Consider the following 10,860-nt stretch of genomic DNA (forward strand, 5'->3'; position numbering starts at 1 on the left):
TGGTATGCACTCACTGCTAAGTGGATGTTAGCCCAAAAGCTCAAAATAAACAAGTTACAATTCACAGACCACAGGAAGCTCAAGAAGAAGGACTGAAGTGAGGGTGCTTTGGTTCCTCTGAGAAAGGGAACAAAATACTCAGAGGAGCAATAAAGGTGAAAAAGTGTGGAGTAGAGACTGAAGTAAAGGCCACCCAGAGACTGCCCTACCTGGGATTCATCCTATAAATAGTCACCAAACCCCTGACATTATTATGGAAGACAACTCCAACCCCGCAGGGGCCCTGTCAGAGCCTTACACATACAGAGGCAGATGCTAATAGCCAACCATTGGTCTGGGTAAGGGGTCCCCCATGGAGGAATTTGAGGGTGGTCCAGAAGAGCTGAAGGGGTCTACAGCCCCATGGGAATAACAATGATGTAGGCTATCCAGATGCCTCAGGACTCCCAGGGACTAAACCATCAACCAAGGGTACATATAGTTGCAGCCAAAAATGTGGCAGAGGTATGCCTTGTCAGGCATCCAGTGAGAGGAGTGGTCCTTGGTCTGGTGAAGACTCAACAGATACCCCAACAAAGGGAAATCGAGGGCGGGTGGGCGTGGGTCTGGTGAAGAGATATATACTTGGAGACAGGGGGTGGGAGTAGGGGTTGAGGGTTTTCAGGGAGGGAGGAAACTGGGAAAGGTTTTACCATTTGAAATGTAATGAACATTATATTCAGTTTAAAAAAAGAAAAAGGCCCCATCATGTCCCAGGGCGATCAGCTAGCAGACAGCTCTCGGGCTAGTGGTCCGGAGCTCCTCATTTTGGGCTAAAGTAGGACTCAGAGGACTTTGGGACCCACCCACCAGCAGGAAAGTAAACTTTAGTATCTTGGCATCTGTAAGGAATGTGCTCCTGGCCTTATCTCTGTGGGCTGTACTCTGGAGAGATAGAGCTTTGTAGACTTCAAGGTCCCATGGCAATATTGGGGGCATGGGCAGGAGAGCTGCTGCAGGTGCCCAGGTTCCTGCCACTGTGGCACTGCGCATGTGGACCTGTGGCGTGGTTGGAAATGAGATGTGTGTAGTGGCTCCCACTGTGTGTCAGCCCTACTGCTGTCTTTCCACCACCACAGAGCTTGCTTGAGTCTGTCCTATGCCATACCTATTCAGAGCTATTTACAAAAATGAATCATCTGCAGCACTGAACTTATCCAGTGACAGATTCTGATTGTGCTTCAACGCCAGGCTGGGTTAGAAACTGAACTTTTAACCTTTGAATTTGCCTCAGGATTTTAGTTTTGACTATTGAAGAAACGAATCCTTAACCCAGGTGTATGGAAGAAGTAAGCCTGTGGCAATCCAAAGGTGCAGGAAATGGAAGTCTGCTGGGAGGCTAGGAGAAAGCCTAAAGACCTTAGGCCTCGGAATGCAAATACCTTGTTTGTCCTTTGTTTATGCTAATTAATGTACTGCCATTTTCAAAGAAACTCTGATTAGATGTCTGGTATGTTGGAAATTTGACTGATAGGGATTTCCAGTGCTGACAGCATTTAAAAATTCAGGAGTATAATTCTCTCAACATCTCTAGTGAAGTTCATCATGAATTAACGTTCCTTGTTTCCCATGTCCTCCTCCATGCAATCACAAAGATTACCCTCACTAGGATCTCTGCAGAGCACAACTCCCAACCCTTAATTTAATTCAGTAGAAAATGTGGTATATTTGCACAATGGAGTACTGTTCAGCCATTAGAAACAATGAATTCATGAAATTCTTAGACAAATGGATGGAGCTGGAGAACATCATACTAAGTGAGGTAACCCAGTCTCAAAAGGTCAATCATGGTATGCACTCACTAATAAGTGGATATTAGCCTAGAAAATTGGAATACCCAAAACATAATCCACACATCAAATAATGTCTAAGAAGAATTGAGGAGTGGCCCCTGGTTATGGAAAGACTCAGTGTAGCAGTATATGGCAATACCAGAACAGGTAAGTGGGAAGGGATGGATGGGGGAAGAGGGGGAGGGAAGAGGGCTTATGGGACTTTCAGGGAGTGGGAAGCCAGAAAAGGGGAAATCGTTTGAAATGTAAATAAAAAATATATCTAATAAAAAAAAATCATCCAGATCCTTCAAGCATGTATTATTTTACAGGCATTTTCAAACACACAATCTGGCTTTCTAGCTTCGCTGTATTTTACTGAAGAGGGAAGCTCACTGCTTTAAGTTGTATGATTTTTGAAATGTAGCAAATGTCACTTAATGCTCTTCTAGGGATATGAAATAAAGTTACTGAAAGACTTAGTTAAGAAAAAAAATGGTTATAAAAGGAGTTTCTTCTTGCCGGGGCTTCCCACCACAATCCAACAGTGACTGAGTTGCCCTGATGGAAGAAGGCAGAATTGAATGTAAAAAGTGAGTGTACAAAGCCATGTATTAAAAATTTCCAGTTGTTGACAGACAAAGAGCAATATATAGGGACAAAAGCAGGAAGAGTGATGGTGTTCTAGTCCCAGAATTGAGAGGATTAGAGCATCTTTGTTCAATTTGTTTATGAATTTAAATGGCAAGACCTATCTTTTAGATAAGTTAGTATCTATAATTATATTTACATTGTATCATCTTAATAGAAATCTCCAAATACTCTTCAAAGTGGATAGAATTAAACCACTAACCCAAGAAACAGTCATGAAGTTTCAGAACACTAGGACTAAATACACGCACAACATATTTTAGGGAGACCCCTGAGCCACATGTAAATATTTGCTGTGAGACTGCTAAGCAAAAATGCAGGCCTTGACCTCATTGTTGCATAAACCTTCCTTATTCATGAAACACTTGAATATTTTTACCTACTTCTCTGAAGCATGGTCAAGGAAGTCATGGTCTCCAGGAATCTGAACAACCTACTTAGGAGGATAAGACTATAGGATAGGTTTCTTGACACAAGATTTACAAAGCTCTCTATTCTGTATTTACCATGTGGATGCTGCATGCATGAACAGAGATTGAGGGACAAATGAGAAGTAATATGTGGTCTGAGGCTCATATACGCTGAACTTTTATTTCAAGAGCTATGAATTTAGATACGTAGAAGCTATTGTAACTCATGAAATGGAAGATTACAAACTAAATAGAAAAAAACAGTCAAAATGTCTATTACTGATTGAAGATAATCATAATTTTTGTAATAGAAAATATTTATATACCATTAATGAGTCTCACAATGAAAATTGGAATGACTAAATCCTGAAATCCAACACATTGTACATGAAGTAAAAGGAAGTATGTATGTGTTTGTGTGTGTGTGTGCGTGCGTGTGTATGTGTGCGTGTACTGTATGTTTGCTTTATTTATTTGTAGATGCCTTTTAGTATATGGGATATAATTGGAATTCAAATTTTTTCATTTTTGCAGCAGAAGATAATGGCTATTTCATGTAAGTGTAAATATAAGAAACAAATTATTTACAAATATGGTAATTTTTCAGAAGCAACTGTTTAGTTTGAACTTGTCCTATTTTGAGCATTATATTACACTAAATTTCACACATACACACACAAACAAACACACAAGATTTTTTGAAGATATTGTATTTTGACAAAAATTCAATGTTTGATTTATAATTGTCCTTTATCAGACTATGATATGATGGTTAATTGTATTGTTTTGTTCTTTGAAATATTTACTTAATCCCATTTTATTTACTCTTATAAGTACATACTGATATATTATAACAACTATTGGTAAGATAGCATTATGAATCTACTTGTAGTATCTCTGCTTGTCTTAATATACTCCTGGATATAAAATGCATTTATAGTGCTATTGAGGCACTTTTTGAGCATCGTGTAGTCATGTACTGTGATAAACACTTTACATCTTTCTCATTCCCCCTATTTTTACTGTGATCAACCAGCTAAAGTCCAAGAAGAGATTCATCCTGTGATTGGCAAATATCGCAGCCCTTGCATGCAGGACAGGAGCCACATGCCCTACACAGATGCCATGATTCATGAGGTCCAGGGGTTCATTGACCTCATCCCTGTCAGCCTGCCACACGCAATGACCTGTGATATTCAAGGTTCTAGAATTACCTCATCCCCGAGGTAAGCTTTGCTTTTCTCTGCTGAATCTCTGCGCTCTGTGCTCGTCTTCAATCACACTGTCCCTTTGATTCCTACATTATTTCTGCTCACTCTTTCATAATGACCCCTGAGAATTGAGGATATGATTGAACATTGCCCCTTACTTCTTTTTTCCTTATTCTCTATACGTGCTTGAAATTTTCACTCCTACTATACTCACCCTGTTCTTTGATAGCACACCTTCACTCATAGTATACTTACCCCATTCTTTGATAGTACACGTGTTCAATTATCCCCCCCCCCTTTTTTTTTGGTTTTTTGGATTTGGTTTTTTTCGAGACAGGGTTTCTCTGTATAACCCTGGCTGTCCTGGAACTCACTCTGTAGGCCAGGCTGGCCTCGAACTCAGAAATCCACCTGGCTCTGCCTCCCAAAGTACTGGGATTACAGGCGTGCGCCACCACTGCTTCTCTCAATTATCCCCTTTTATTATATGTTTTTAAATTGTACTGTGAGGTTCCCATTATGGGTGCTATGTAGGTTACCAAATAAATTCTTTTATGCCTTGCATTTTGTTTAAGTCTTCACTTTATTTGAACTGTGATATCCCCTTGTAGAGATCCTATGTACATACCCACATAACTTCTTATATTCCTTAAATTTTGTTTAAACCTTCCTCTTGCTGCCCACTTTCCCATGCATATCACTTCACTACCTGCTTGAATCCTGAACCCAGAAATTTCCTTTCTACCCTCATTTCACCTGTATTCTATTAGCCCACATGCATCCTTCATTGACAGTGACCTGCATTTAAATACCTAGTTTCCACAAACACCATAAGTTAAAAACACAAAACAAAGATCAAGTGACCATAGGTGTATGGATTCATTTCTGAGTCTTCAATTCTCTTCCATTGATCTGCCTGCATGCCTCTATTCCAATATTGTAACTGCCCACAGTTACATCTAATGGGTTACCTGGAAGGGAAGCTGCGGATGTATGGGAAAGCAGGAAAAAGAGATGGAGACCAAGACAACATTGCTGTTCAAGGTCTCAATGTTTAATGAAGAACTCCAAATATATAGGCAGGGGAAAATCCTTCCCACAAAGGCTGGAAGCTTCTCCACAGAACTGGTTTAGTTGCTCTACAGGTGGCTAGTGTTTTTTCAGGAAACTTCAGGTTCTTGAAGAACAATGGGCTTCACCTTGGTCTGAGTGCCCCACCTTAGGAGAAGGTGATTATGGCTAACACAGGAGTTCCCCCTCAAAGCCTTGGAGAGGAATTCACATTGGTAGGTGTCAAGTTCCTGTCAGGTGGCATGGCACCCCAATAAGGCTATCTACACAATACCATTTTCTTTACCATACAGTTTTTATCACTATTGCTCTGTAATAGCTTGAGGTCATGGATGGTGATTCTTCCAGAATTTCTTTTATTGTAGAGAACAGATATCTCTATCCTGGTTTTTTTTGTTATTGCAAATGAATTTGCAAATTGCTCTTTCTAACTATTGAGTTGAAATTTTTGATAGGGATTGCATAGAATATGTAGATTGCTTTTGACAAGATGGCCATTTTTGCTATAATAAGCTTTCCAATACATGAGCATGCAAGATCTTTCCATCTTCTGAGAAAACATCCAGTGTAAAAAAAGACATCATTTTCAACAAATAGTGATAGTTCAACTGGAGGTCAGCCTACAGAAGAATGGACATCAATCCATTCTTTTCTCCTTGTACAAAGCTCAAGTCCAAGTGGATCAATAACCTCCACATAAAACCAAATACACTAAAACTAGTAGAACAGAAAGTGGGAAATAGAATAGCCTTGACAAATTTCCTGAACAAAATACCAATGACTTATGTTCTAAGATCAAGAATCAATATCGATATCAGACTTCATAAAATTGCAAAGCTTCTGTAAAGCAAGGGAGACTGTTAATAGGACAAAATGGAAACCAACAGACTTGGAAAAGATCTAAACCAGGCCTACATCTGATAGAGGACTAATATCCAATATATACAAAGAATTCAAGAAGTTAGACTCCAGAAAACCAAATAATCCTATTACAAAAATGGGGTACAGACCTAAATAAAGAATTTTCAACTGAGGAATATCGAGTAGCAGAGAAACAGCTAAAGAAATGGTCAGCATCCATAGTTGTCAGTGAAATGAAAATGAAAACAATGGGAAATCATTTGGAATGTAAACAAAGAATATACAAAATAAAAATATTAAAAAAAAATAAAATGAAAGCAACCCTAAGATTCCACCACAAACCAGTTAGAATGGCTAAGATCAAAAACTCAAGTGACAGCAGATGTTGCCGAGGATGTGGAGATAGAAGGACACTTCCCTATTGTTGGTGGGATTGCAGGCTGGTACAACCACCCTGGAAATGAGTCTAGAGTTTCCTTAGAAAATTGGATATAGTATTACCAGATATAGCACTCCTGGGCATATACCAAAAAGATGCTCCAACATATAACAAGGACATATGCTCCACTATGTTCATGGCAGCCTTATTATAGTAACCAGAAGCTGGAAACAACTGAGATGTCCCTCAATAGAGGAATGGATACAGAAAAATGTGGTACATTTACACTATGAGGTACTACTCAGCTATTAAAAACAATGACTTCGTGAAATTCTTGGGCAAATACATGGAACTAGAAAATGTCTTCCTGAGTGAGGTATCACAGTCACAAAAAAAATACACATGTTATGCACTCACTAATAAACAGATATTAGCCCAAAAGCTTGGAATACACAAGATTCAATTCAAGAAGATGGAAGACAAAAGTGTGGGTGCTTTGGTCCTTCTTAGAGGGGGATACAAAATACTCATGGGAGCACAAACAGGGAAAAAGTGTGGAGCAGGCACCAAATGAAAGGTCATCTAGAGACTGCCTCCCCTGGGGATCCATGCCATACAGTCACTAAACCCAAACACTATTGTGGATGAAAACAGCACTAGTTGACAGTATCCTGATATATCTGTCTCCTGAGAGGCTCTGCCAGAACCTGACAAATACAAAACAGGATGCTTGCAGGAAACCATTGGACTGAGCATGGGGTCCCCAATGATAGAGTTAGAGAAAGGACTGAAGGAACTGAAGGGGTTTGCAATGCCATAGGAAGAACAAAAATATCAACTAACCGGAGCCCCCAGAGCTCCCAAGGACTAAACTCCCACCTAATGAGTACTCATGGAGGGACCCATGGCTCCAGCCACATATGTAGCAGAGGATGGCCTTGTTGGGCATCAATGGGAGAAGAGGCCCTTGGTAGTGTGAATGCATGATTCCCCAGTGTAGGGGATTACCAGGGCAGGGATGTGGGTTTGGTGGGTAGGGGAACACCTTCATAGAAGCAGAGGGAGGGGGAATGGGATGTGGGTTCCAGGGGATGAATGTTAAAAGGGGGTAACATTTGAAATGTAAATAAATAAAATATCCAATAAAAACTAAAACACATGATTTAAGCTAAGACTCTCAAGTGAGAGGAAAACATGTAGCATTTGAATCTTTAAGTTGGGTGACCTCAGTATGATTTTTTTTTTTCCTCACGAGTATGAGAAATATTTTTTCTTTTGGGGAGAATCATGCCAAGATCTCTGGAATTAAACCAGCTTGTTTGTGATGAATAATGGTTTTGTTTGTTTGTTTGTTTTTGTTTTTTATTCAAAATTCTTTATTTACATTTGAAATGATTTCTCCTTTCCTGGATCCCCCTGATAATGTTTTTGATATGACCTTTGTAAGTGTAACTTTTAGTCACTTCATGTAATTGTCATCTTTGCTTACTGCTGAATAAGCTCATCCTTTCTAGTTCTTTTTGAACTCTGGTTAGCTGGTTCAATTCAGTTTATCTGGTCCAAACTCCTCTCCAAACTTCCTGATTCAATCTGAGTTCTCTTAGATTCTCACTAAATTACTCTGTTTGGCCTAATACTAACTCTGGCAATCTGTTCTAATCTTCTGGCTCTTTCTTATTCTCTGACTCATTCTGTCTTTACATGTGTCTTACTTGTTCTCTTTGTAACCTGCCTTTGTAAGTCTGTCCCTGTAAAAACTGCCTCTGAACTCCACAAATTGAAGTACCATGAACTCTGCTCCTTTCCCCTGCCTTTCAACTCACTGAGTTTGCTGAACTGATTGACTAGAACTCAGAGATTTACATGTCTCTGCCTCCTGGGTGCTGAGATTAAAGGTGTGTGTCCCCATACCTGAACCTACACATTTCTTTACCTGAAACTTGTTCTTTACCGTGCTGGCCTTTAACTCAGAGGTTTGCTTGCATTCTCCCCTGGAATTAGAGGCAGATCTGAATTCTAGCCAGATCACACAAACCTGGAAGGTGTTTGCATATGATCTCTTGCCAGAGCAGCCACATTGCTGGATTAAAATTCATCTACAAATGATAACATCGATACTAAAGTACTGACCTAAAATTGGACTGAAGGCACATTAATAATCTCACTGTCACTGACCTCACTGTCTTCCTATGATCCATCTTACAGAAATATCTTCTATATTCTTTATATTTAACCCCATCTGTGGAGAAGAAGATTGAATTACATTATTTCCCATTTTCCATAAATGCCATGATTTCTTAGTACCTTGTGTGTTTGTTACTCTTTTGTGTGTCATTTCAGGGGACCCACAAGTTATAACATCACTCTCATCAGTGCTCCACAACAGCAAGGAACTTCCCAACCCTGAGATGTTTGACCCTGGCCACTTTCCAGATGGGAATAGAATTGTTAAGAAAAGTAACTATTTCATGCCTTTCTCAGCAGGTAATAGAAACCCATTACCGCTGTTCCAGTGGCATGCAGATCTGTGGGGATTTACAAAGTGACTCCACAGAGGCTGATAGATTTGCAGTCTGTGTATGATCGGGACCATGACTTGAATTGTCCATGCACTCTCCTTTATGAGGACCACCCACTCTGTCAGGCTGTGAAAATGAGTCTTTTGATTGTTCAGAAATTGAGAAACTAGGAGTGAAGGGAATTTGTTTACTTTCTTTAGGTATATCACAGAAATATCAAAGATACCACTCTAAAAACCGAACTTCACTTACATTTTACTCACTCCCCATGAAAATGGAGAGTTCTTCATAATTTAAGTTCATGTCTTTGCTCTAACTCACCCCCAGGCTGAACAATAAGCTATGTCTACAAAAACACAGAAAAGTACCAAGGGGCTTAAAGCATGTTTGGGAAACAGTTGACTAAGTACTTCATGCAGTTGGATAATGCATGTGAGATTATCACATGTATAAGAACTGGAGTGTTGTTGGAAAGAAGTGCATACCTTGCTCTTTCATACATCACACTTTGTAAAAAGCATAGAGCAGCATTCTCATAAAGTATGTGTAGCTTCCTCAAAGGGCATAGGTCACAAAAAAATATTCAAAAGAATATGGGGGATCATTTCACTGAAGTGCCCTAGCCACTGGAACAGAACACTTTCTCTCTGTTCAGAATTTTCTAGATCACCTTGGGATGATAGAGAAATTTTAGACATGGTATGATGCCCTGTGGTAGCCTCAGGGATTTCCCTCCCCCAAATTTAGGGTATGAACAGTTGATATTGAATACTTTCCTGCAATATGTGTGCTACCTTAGTTTTATGATATTTATAAAGAATTAAAAATCTCTTCTTCACAGTTTCCCTGGTGCTGTGAACACAGGTATAATCAAACACATCTAGCGGGCAAGTATTTTTGAAGGATACATTCCTTCAAATGTATGTTAGTTGGAAACATAACCCTCTTTGTCTATATGTATAAAAGTTTTTCCCTTCCTCTGTCCACTTCTCTAACCATGTACTCTTTAACTCAGCAGTTAGTGTTGTGCGCTTGTATTTCTACCAGTGCAATGCATTTCAAGATAACACTTATATACAAGGAAAAATTATCTTCTTTGGCATTTCCCCCCAGGAACATGGATATGTGTAGAAGAGGGCCTGGACCACATGGAGCTATTTTTATTCTTGACCAAAACTTTAAGCTGAAATCTCTGATTCACCAAAGGACATAAATACAACTCCAGTGTTCAATGGATTTACTTCTCGACTACCATTTTATGAGTTGTGCCTCATTCTTCTCTAAAGAAGAATAGCCTGGCCCCTGATGGATTGTCCTTTCTCCCTTCAAATAACTCCTATATCCCTCAAGATTCAAGAAATATCCGTATTCCAGTTTCCAGTTTCTGGAATCACTGCACGTGTATATCTGCACTCCCCTATCTTCTGTAACACACATATATATACATATTTGACTTACTGTGGTTTAGCTGTACCACCATGGAATTATTTTCTTATTGTAATTCATAGTAATTTATCTTCTTTAAATTCTCAATAATAAGATCATTTGATTGATGTGCCTTTTCTAAGTGTTTCATTACAATTCAGGCTAGAAACAAAACACTGTCGATTCTCAATTTATTACATTGTTCCATACAATGAGAACAGAGCATGGAAAGTGTGAGTGCTGGGGAGAAAGCTTAGGAACCTCATGTCATCCTTGTCGTTAAAGCCTGAGGACCCAAATTTCATCTCCAGTGCATATCTCAAAGTCTAGGTATTGTATAGGTCTGTGACATAAACTCTTTATACCAGGGCTTAGGAAGCAGACACAGAAACATCCCCTGAGCTTTCTGGTCACTCATAGTAACTAAATAGCCATGCCCAGGAGGCACACTGTCTCTCAAAACAAGACAGGAAATTCCCAAGAAACAATACCTGAGTTTGACTTTTCGCCTCTACATAGATA

The 10,860-nt window shown here is 39.4% G+C and overlaps 1 pseudogene; it reads left to right on the forward strand.

The window, feature by feature from the left end:
• The first annotated feature begins 976 nt into the window (after positions 1-976).
• Positions 977-10,197, forward strand: LOC127685224 (cytochrome P450 2C6-like; annotated as a pseudogene).
• Positions 10,198-10,860: the final 663 nt, after the last annotated feature.

This window comes from Apodemus sylvaticus, chromosome 1 (assembly GCF_947179515.1).
Source record: "Apodemus sylvaticus chromosome 1, mApoSyl1.1, whole genome shotgun sequence".
Taxonomy (NCBI): domain Eukaryota; kingdom Metazoa; phylum Chordata; class Mammalia; order Rodentia; family Muridae; genus Apodemus; species Apodemus sylvaticus.